Raw genomic sequence first — 10515 nt, 5'->3', positions numbered from 1 at the left:
AGTCGTTTTGCGAATTAGGGCGGTGGTTACGCGGGGTTTGAACAGGATAGGACAAAATGTTTTTGAAAGTGACGTCAAGAACCCCGCGCCCTTGGCTGTTCATGATTGCTGCCATTCCTAAGAGCTCATAACAAGTCGTTTCTCAAGACTCATTCTACGAAAGCGTCTGCCTGGAACGCTGAAATCTAAATATAGGCCTATATGAGGCATTCGTTTTAGTTCAGCAGGCAAACACTATCACACTAATCACGGCACAGTAAAATTAGTCCGGTTATTTTTCACCACCGTAAAACATCAGGACTTACACGTCTATTTTTGCTGTTAAACTAAACATCTGGGAGGAAATGAAAGGCGTGTTTAAACTTTATAGGCACCAAATATGTTTGAGGTTATTTTTTTTTCTCTAAATGAAAGGTTTTAATAATTTTTTTGACCATATGCTTTGACTGTAACTATTCTGGCCTTGCACATTAAGACAACAAAGATACATTTTGTCACCTGCAGGTCGCCCCTTGCTTAATGCTCATTTGTTACCACGATTAAGCACCAGGGTCCTATTATTTTGTTCTCCGAGTTTTTATCCTTTATTTTTACTTTTATTGCTTTTTACTTATAAAAAGGTGATCTTGTGTGCCCTGAAAGGCGCCTTTAAATAAAAATGTATAATTATATCACGCTATTTTGCCCCTTTCGTCTATTTCGTGTCAGCGATGTATTTAAATCACAGTATAGGAGTTTGCTTCTATACTGTGAGGGTGTAAAATCTTCATTTAAAGTTTTTACACCCACACAACGCCTCGCAAAACTAGTAATATAAATATTGTTGAAAGAACGCCATAGAAGTTTCATTCAAAGATTGCAGAAGGCCATACAGAGGAACATTTGGAAGAAGCCGTTTTGGTTAGAGGAGATCAATAATGAACCATTTGGCTTGTATGCATAGCACTGTGGTGGAAAACTACCAGCCTGAACACATCATCCTACCAATAAAAGATGGTGCAGGTGGAATTGTCAGAATTCTTCAAAAAGGCTGTTCGGGGATGTTTTCTATCTAATCTGACTGTGCCTGAGTTAGTTTGCAAAGAGGAATTGGCAAACATATCATGTTGAGATATCCATAACTAGTAGGGACTTAAGCCCACAAAACTATTGATTTTTATGTTTTAAAAGTTGAGTTGGTCTATCAAATGAATCTCCCAGAGAATCCAGTGAAGTTTATAGCTGTTAGATAAAAAGGAAAATGGGAAAAAATCGATACTTTTGCCAGGCACTGTATATACATAAAAACATGGCAGTTTAAATAACACCTTTATTTTATTTTGATGTCAGAAAAAGTTCCCTCTGTTCAGAAAGATATGCTGCAGAAGATTACTCCGTGAATTAAGCTTTAATTTAGGTAAGTGTTCTTCCTAAACGTTTCCAGTTTCTTGGCTGACTTCGTTAATGAACACTCATAATTTACAACAGTATCGGACCGACCCAGGTTTGGGTGGGATCAGTCTGACCTAGAAAAAAATGCAAATGTTAAAATAATGATGAAAAGCATGGACCTAAAGAGCAGCAAGGGTTTCTGTAAGCTACTACTACATGTGGAAGTGCAAAATAAACAGACTAAAACCATGAAGCATTAAGAGAGATGTATCAGGGTTAATATTTCATTTCATTTTAAAGAGTTTAAACTAAACCTACTAAACTGGGAAGTGGAAGAGATGTGGATCATGAAACAGCGAAAAAACTGTAGATGGGCTGGAAATCTAACAGCTTAGAGTGAATAGAAAGGAGCTCTTAAATCGAGGGCTAGAATAAAGAGAGAAAACAGCTTTAAAAACAGCCTTGTGGGAGTTTGGTAAGCAGGATTTCTTGGGATAACGGTCTGAAAGCAGTCAGATCATCTGGAATTAAAAGCAAATATTGAAAGAACATAGAATTGCTCTGCAAGCAAGAAACAAATTATCATCAGAAAGTGACTCAAAAACTGGAATTTAGGTTCAGAGGCAAGGCAGGGAATAGGATGGAAGTAATTGCAGACATTTGGGTTATCTGCAGACAGCCTAGACAGATGTTCCTCTTCTCGTAATGGATCTGATTAGAGTCCAGCAGGTGGAATTCTGGGAAAGACTGCTGACTGAAGGTGATGGCTCTGAAGCAAGACTGGTGTCAGCTGTGAAGGATACTTACCTTAGAAGAAATGAGAGAGGTACGATATTTGTCCTCAGCTCACTGGATCTGTGGAAACCTCAGGTGAATTTCCAGCAGAATGAGCCTTTAGAATACAGACTGATGTTGTTAGGTGAACTTAGTATTACTTAACACACAGCTTTAAGAAACAGATATTTAGACCATGAATTCAGATCAGAGAGTATCTGTTCTTTAAAAAGAGTATCTTTTTTCAAAAAAGATCTTTTTACATTGTATCTGGTTGAACGAGGCCAGAACATGCATTTGTTTACTGAAAAGATCAAACCCAAAACAGATTAATGTTATTGTTCTTGTTTCACAGCATTTGACACTGAGGCTGACAGAAAATGAATACCACAAATGAACATTAGTTGTCCCTGCTAACCGGCATTTTCTCCATCCCAATTTGTGTATAGACCTGTAAATGGAGGGCAAATTTTGTTGAACAAAATAACATATACAGATTCTTAAGCTTTCAATAAATCCTGGTCCTGGAGAGTTGTAGAATGTAAAGAAATTAACAATACAAAGACTGTGCAGTTTAGAAATATGCTGTCAAACAAGTACTTTTCAAAAAAGATGGCTGAAAGTGGTTTACTTGCAACACAAAACTATTGTTGTCACTGCAAGAAACTGACTGGACTTTTCACACTAAACACTGCAGCCACAACACTGTGCATTTTCACGCACTGGCACTCCAATCTCAAAATGGAGAGCAAAACATTAGTCTCTAGATTGCAAAATTTCACTGAGTTCACTCTATAAATGTTTAAGCTTTAGAATAAAGAAAATTAACAGTGACACCACAAATTCAAAGTGTAAAAAGGACCATACATATCTGAGATCCTTTTAAAGTTTTCTGAGGACCTCTTGTGGGCCAAATGAGTAAGTGTCTACTTTACTTTTGAGTTTCACCTGCAATCTGCAGTAAAGCAACAGTCTCATTATTGAGTGTGTTTGTAGAACCATCTAGGTGAGCAGCTTTTGTAACGGAACACAAATTACTAGGCTTTTCTATTTAATGACTTTGCAATATACAAGATTATACAAATAGATTTGTCTCAAATGTCAATATTTTCTCTCTTTTTTGTTCTAGAAGGTATTCTAAAATCCACCTTCATCTCTTGTCTAAACACATTAATAGCTCAGAAGATGAACAAGCTATTTGTCAGACTCACTAAAGCATCTCTGTTTCGCTAACCTTTAACACACTGATATAACGTTCGTACTGTGGTGTATTGTAGGTTTTGGAGCTTTTAGGTGCTTCGGGTTGATGTGCTGAGGAGGTATACAGAAACAATGTATCAGCTTTAGTTTCCTCACTTTTTTTTTTTTTTTTTGCAAAAAGGCTAGTGTTAGTTTGTGGAGTTTTTCATTTTCCTAGCTTAAAATAAAAATTAAAACATCCTTTAGGGCATTTTTAACATTAGAAGAATATTTTGGGCTTTTGTAAATGAAAACAAACAGAAAAAATGCACAAATAATGAAATGCCAGCTCACAAAGCTGGAAAGTAATATGACATCATTACAATGCTTCTCCAAACAGAATGGGGTTTTCAAATACAAATCTACCCTATCTGCATTAACATGGATCATAAATGAGATGGAATATGTTTACTCTTATGTTCATGTTTGTGTTACCAGATATTATTTAGCATTGAGTCTCATTAGAGTGAAATGTGGTTTGTGGGGGTAATTCAACACCCTCCCTTTCATAATTATGCCAAACAGATAAAACTCGAATTTCTTGTAATTTTCAATCTGCAACTGGTCCTACTTAGGGCTTCAAAGCTGGAAAGACAGATAATAGTATTATCATGAATTGCTTAGATAGTCGAATTAGAACAAAACCAGAGGATGAAACAGACTCAGCACACAGGATAAGACGGTAAATGAGGTTTATTTCTACTGTAGACTTTGTTTAAGGAATCTTGAGTTGGAGTTGTCCAGAAGCCAGAGGAGGAGGAGGTAAACCCAGGAATCCAAGGAGAGAGAGAGAGAGAGAGTACTGGTGATGAGAATATTTACAGTGCAGTCCTTAAGAAGGAATATTACCAGATGTTGGTAGGCAGGCAGGCAGACAGGCAGGCAGACGGATAGGCAGACAGGCAGGAGTCCACATAACTGAGGTGATGTTCCAGCAAAGGTCTTCTTCTTCTTCTTCTTCTTCTGTGTTATTTTTTGGCAGTTGGCAAATAACTTGAAGATGTGCATTACCGCCACCGACTGGTATGGAGTGTGGTTCTTCATGGTTTTAAATCTTATTTACTATTACAACAATAAAATTCTATTTATTAATTTAGTGCTTTTGAAAAATCTAATTATAATTTGAATATGTTTGCTACCTAAACTTCTTTGCAAAGTATCTCTCAATATAAAAATTTCTTTAATACCTACAAATTCTCTCCATAAAATTGTTCTTTCTTGTTCATATTTCTGACACTTCAATATTACATGTTCTATTGTTTCCTCCTCTCCACAATGATCACATTTTCCTGTATTATGTTTCTTTATCTTGAACAATGTAGAATTAAGTCCTGTATGTCCTAGTCTTAATCTTGTAATTAATCTTTCCTCTTTTCTGCTCCTTCTTCCTGTTCTTACTTCTCCTACTATCTTGTTGATTCTGTAAAACCATCTTCCTTTCTTTTCTTCATCCCACCTTTTTTGCCACTCTTTCCTGATTCTCTGTTTAATTATATTTCTTGCCTCTGACCTACTAATATTTATTATAAAGCAAATGTTGTTTTGTGTTGCCTTCTTTGCCATCCTGTCCGCCTTCTCATTCCCTCCAACTCCTACATGTGCTGGTACCCATAAAAACACTAATATTAATCCCATTCTTTGTATTCTAAATAAAGTAAGTTTTATTTCCAACAAAATGTCTGGTCTACCCTCTGAATGATTATGTTTTAAACTTAATAATGCTGAACTTGAATCTGAACAAACGATTGTTTTTAATGGTTTTATATCCTCCACCCACTGCACTGCTAACAATATGGCTAATAATTCTCCTGAATATACTGATAATCCATCTGTAATTCTTTTTCCTACTTTTATTTTAAATTCTGGTATTACAAATGCTACTCCTATTTTTTCATCTGTTTTTGATGCATCTGTGTAAATCTGAACATAATGATAGTAATTGTTTATATATTCTTGTATTATACTTGAATCTAAACTACATTTCGTATCCTTTTTCTTTTTCATCAACACCATATCCACCACTGCTTCTGGTAACAGCCACGGTGGCACTACTGGCAAAGGCAACATTAAACTTATTTCTTTTTCATATATTTGAAATTCTTCTGCTATGTTATTGATAATCCAACCAAAACTCTTAACTTGTTTTTTTTCTTTTTCCCAGCATGGTTTTAAAATATCACGTGTGGGATGATCCGGATTATTGCCTTGTAAATTTATCCAGTAATTTAATGCTAACTGTTTCCTTCTTAAATCTAATGGCATCTCTCCCATCTCTACCTGAAGTGCTGCTATTGGACTGGTTCTGATTGCTCCTGTACAAATTCTTAAAGCTTGATGTTGTATATTGTCTAATTTTATAAGATGAGTGTTTGCTGCTGATCCATAAATTATACTTCCATAATCAATATTTGATCTAATTAATCATGTATAAATTCTTTTTAATGATGTTCGATCTGCTCCCCAATCAATACCAGCCATACATCTCATAATGTTTAATATTTATTTGCATTTATCTATGATTTTTTCTATATGTACTTTCCATATAATTTTTTCATCAAACCATATGCCTAAAAAGTTTATATTTTTTACTTGTTCTAAAACTTGATTGTATAATTTTAGTTTTATATTTTCTCTTTTCCTTTTCTGTGTAAACACAATTACTTTTGTTTTTTCCACTGAGAATTTAAATCCCCATTGATTTGCTCATTGTTCTATTCTAATAATCTCATCCTGTATTTTATTTTCAATAAGTTTGATATTACGACCCCTTTTCCATATAGCTCCATCATCTGCAAATAGTGAGCAACCGACTTCCTTACCAATATTTTTAAATACATCATTTATCATTATAGAAAACAATAACGGACTTATAATACTTCCTTGAGGAGTACCATTATCTATTATATATTTATCTGACAATTCTTGACCAATTCTTACTTGTATTGTTCTATTTGATAAAAAATCTTTAATCCAGTTAAACATTTTTCCAGTAATACCCATTTTATGTAATTTAATTAATAATCCTTCAACCCACATCATGTCATATGCTTTTTCTATATCAAAAAATACAGCTACTACATTTTCTTTGTTTATTTGTGCTCTCCTAATTTCATATTCTAAACATAATGCAGAGTCATTTGTGCTTCTCCCTTTTCTAAACCCATTTTGATTTCTAGATATATATCCATTAATATTTAAATAATATGTTAATCTATTATAAATCATTTTTTCCATTATTTTACAAATATTTGATGTTAATGCGATTGGTCTATAATTTTCTGGTGTTGTGTTATCTTTTCCTGGTTTAGCTATTGGAATAATTATTGCTTCCTTCCAGCTCTGTGGCAGCTCTCCCTCCTCCCAGACTTTATTGTATAATTCTAATATTTTGTCTTTTGCTTTGTCATTAAGATGTTCTATCATCGTATAGTACATTTGATCTTTTCCAGGTGATGTATTTTTTGTTTTCCTGGTTACAAAGTTCAATTCTCCTTGTGTAAATGGTTCATTTATTAATTTATTTGTATCTACATTATTTTGCATTAATTCTTTATATTTCTTCTTTGTGATTTCCCTACCTTTCTTTCCCTCTTCACTAATATTATTTGAACTATGAATTTTACTAAATGTTTTAGCTAATATTTCTGCTTTTTCTTTATCTTCCGTTATAGTTATATTATCTATTTTTAATATAGGATATCCATATTCTTTTCTAATACCCTTCATTCTTTTAATCGTTTTCCAAATTTGATCAATTTTTGTTTCTCTCCCTACGGTATTACAAAAGTTTCTCCAATATTCTCTTTTTGCATGTTTAATGATCTTTCTTACCTTTGCCTGCTTTCTTTTGTACTCAATTAGATTCTGATAAATTGGGTTACTTTTTAACATTTTAAATGCTTTATTTCTTAATTTTATTACTTCACTACAATCTTTTGTCCACCATGGCACAATTGTTTTATCGTTCTTTCTTCCTCCTTTTTTTATTGATTCTTCTGCAGCCTGTAAAATATTTTTACAGATATTTATATTTAAACTATTTATATCAATTGACTCATCTATTTCTTCCAATTTCTTTTGACTTAAATATAAAAAATCTTCCCAATCAGCCTTATTAAAGTTCCATCTTTTATATAATCCTGTATTCCTGTTATTTATTAATATTCCTGTTATGATTTTAATGGGGTAATGATCACTGCCTACTGTTGTATCTTTGTCAATGTCCCACTCATAGTTATTAGCTAAACAATTTGATACTATTGTTATAATCAATCACAGACTCTGTACCTGTTTTTACATTAATTCTTGTTCCTTTTCCATCATTTGTACATTCCAAATTTATTTTTTCCATTATTTCTTCAATAACTTTTTAATAAATTTTTATCATTACATTTTCCCCATAATGTGCTGTTAGCATTAAAATCTCCACACCAGATTACTTTTCCTTCTAAGTATCCCATTAATTCATCCATCAACTCAAATGATAATATTTTACATGGATTATAAAAATTTATTATTTTACATTTTTCTTTTTTATTGTAAATTTCAACTACTATATATTCTAACTCTTTGCCTTTTCCTAATATCTGATATTGTATCCCTTCTTTTATAAATATTCCACATCCTCCTCCACTTCCTTCTAGTCTATCCCTTCTGATACTATTATACCCTTTAAACACAAAATCTAGGTTTGGCTTTAACCACGTCTCCTGTATACATATAATTCCTGGTTTTTCTTCAATTCCATCTATATACCCTTTAAATTCCTGTCCATTAGCGATTAATCTTCTTTCATTCCACTGTAATATTATCATATATTTCTATCAGCTGGGGTTCCTCCTTGCCTTCCATCTGTTTCCAACTTTTTATTAATGTTTTCCCAAGATCCTTCTTTAAACCCTAAGAAGTTTTCTGCTCCTCTGACTATTATTTTAATATTTTCTGTTTTGTGTTTAGCCTGTTCAGTGCAGTTAATGACATATGCTATGAATAATATCAGTTTTTCCACAGACATTGTAACATTTTCCTCTGATTCTACTTTTCTTTGTTGATAATCTTGAATCCTAATTTGACCTTCATCCCTTGATCTTTCTTTCTGTACATTTTTGACTGCTTCGGCATAGCTTATGTTTTTAGTCATTTTAATTTGTTGGATTTCTTTTGCTTTCTTCCTTACCTCACATCCCCCGAATGTGACTCTATGTTGCCCTCCACAATTGCAACATTTTTCCTGTACTTCTTCCCCACAATCTTCAATTCTGTGATCTTCTCCACACTTTGGACATCTTTGTTTTCCTTTGCAGACAGCTGCTACATGACCATATCTCTGACATTTAAAACATCTTAGTGGTGGAGGAATGAAAGGCCTCACAGAAAAACTCAGATATCCTATTTTAACATTTTGTGGCCACACCTTTTCTTCAAAGTCTATTAAAATTGACAGGCTTCCTACTCTTTCACCATTTACATTTTTTGTCAGTCTTTTGAGATTTTTTACCTTTGCACCAACAATGCTTTTTTTTAACTTGTCTATATCTTCCTCCAGAGGAATGCCATAAATTACCCCCCGAATGATTTTATCTTCTCCTATAATCTTCCTCTCCGTCACCGTTTTCTTGCAAATGTTTTCAACTTGTAAAGCCTTTCTTCTTTGTTCTTCGGTTTTACACACCACCAGTATATTTCCATCTCTCAAGACCTTCACCATTTCAACATCTCCTATCTTTTTTTTTATTTCTCTAGATAGTGAAATAGGACTCAGGTTCTCTTTTTCTTCTTCATTTTTTATCTTTAATATTATTTTACATTCTTCCCTTCCAATTTTCCTCCTAACTACTCTCTCTTCTTCAGAACTGTTTTCTTCCAGCTCTCTTTTACTCCTTTGGCTGTCTAACAATTTCCCTTCTTCTGCTTTACCTCTTCCGCGTCCTCTCCCTCTACTTACTGGCGTCCATTCATCAAAGTCCATATTGTCCTCCTGTGTATCCATTCTGAACCATTCACATATCAGTTTATGCCTTTTACCACCACTTCCAAAAGTAAATAATTTCTACCACTGTGGGGTTCTAAGTAGACCAGCGTTTTCAGATCAAAGTTTCGCGCTCCGCCGACCGGTTCCCCAGCAAAGGTCTGTATCAGCAGCTACCTTAAGAAGCCCATGAGCTCATTAGGAGAATGCGTTGCAGCTGCAGACAATGAGCTGCCAGAACCAACCAGAAGGGGAGCAGCAGAGATCCTACAAGTATACTAAAAGGCAAAAAAACTTGTTCCTTTAAGGCAGAAGTTCCATGCAGAAAGAACATTTGTGAAATAATAAATTAAAGCTACCCTAGATTGGCATGACTCTCTTTCATCATTACTTTCAATAAAAATGCAAATAGCTGCCTGATTATTACATAAAACCCTACTGAGAAAACTTTTTGAAGAATATCAGCAGACCCCATTTTATATGCTCTCACTAAAATGTGCAGTCCCTTGCAAAATTATTCTTACACCTTGAACTTTCTTCAAATTTTGTCAAATTACAACCACAATATATAATGTCTGTTATTAAGATTTAATGATAAATCAAAATAAAATAGAGCACAAGTGTGAAATGGAAGGAAACAGATACATGGTTTTCAATTAAAAACAAAAAACTTAAATGCTTTGTGTGTTTTTTGAATTCAGAATCTCTAAATCAAACCTCTGAATACTAGAATCACCTACTGCTGCAATTACATCTGCAAGACTGATTGGGTATGCTCCTTCTTGGACATCTAGATACTAACAATTTCTTCTTTGCAAACTATTTCAAGCTCAATGGGATTGGATAGAAAGCGTCTTTGAAGTCTTGCCTCAAAGATGCAAATGGCTTTAGGTTTGGAGTTTGACTGGGCCATTCTTCCATTGGAACATGCTTTGATCCAAACTACGCCCTTGTAGATCTGGCTGTATGTTTGGGTTGTAGCTGTACTGTAAAGTTCCATTATATAAAAATCCATTGTATAAGATCCCAATAGAATAAAGTGAAGCTTGTGCTGGCAATATGACAAAATATGAACATGGTTAGGGGATATCAACGATTTTCAAGGTACAGCAGTATGCAGACAAATCTGTAGTGCCTGGTGTTACTGCACCATGCAGAAATAG

The sequence above is a fragment of the Girardinichthys multiradiatus genome, chromosome 15, assembly GCF_021462225.1.
Source record: "Girardinichthys multiradiatus isolate DD_20200921_A chromosome 15, DD_fGirMul_XY1, whole genome shotgun sequence".
In the NCBI taxonomy this organism is placed as follows: Eukaryota; Metazoa; Chordata; class Actinopteri; order Cyprinodontiformes; family Goodeidae; genus Girardinichthys; species Girardinichthys multiradiatus.
The sequence above is the reverse complement of the archived record's forward strand: the minus strand, read 5'-3'. Positions refer to the sequence as shown.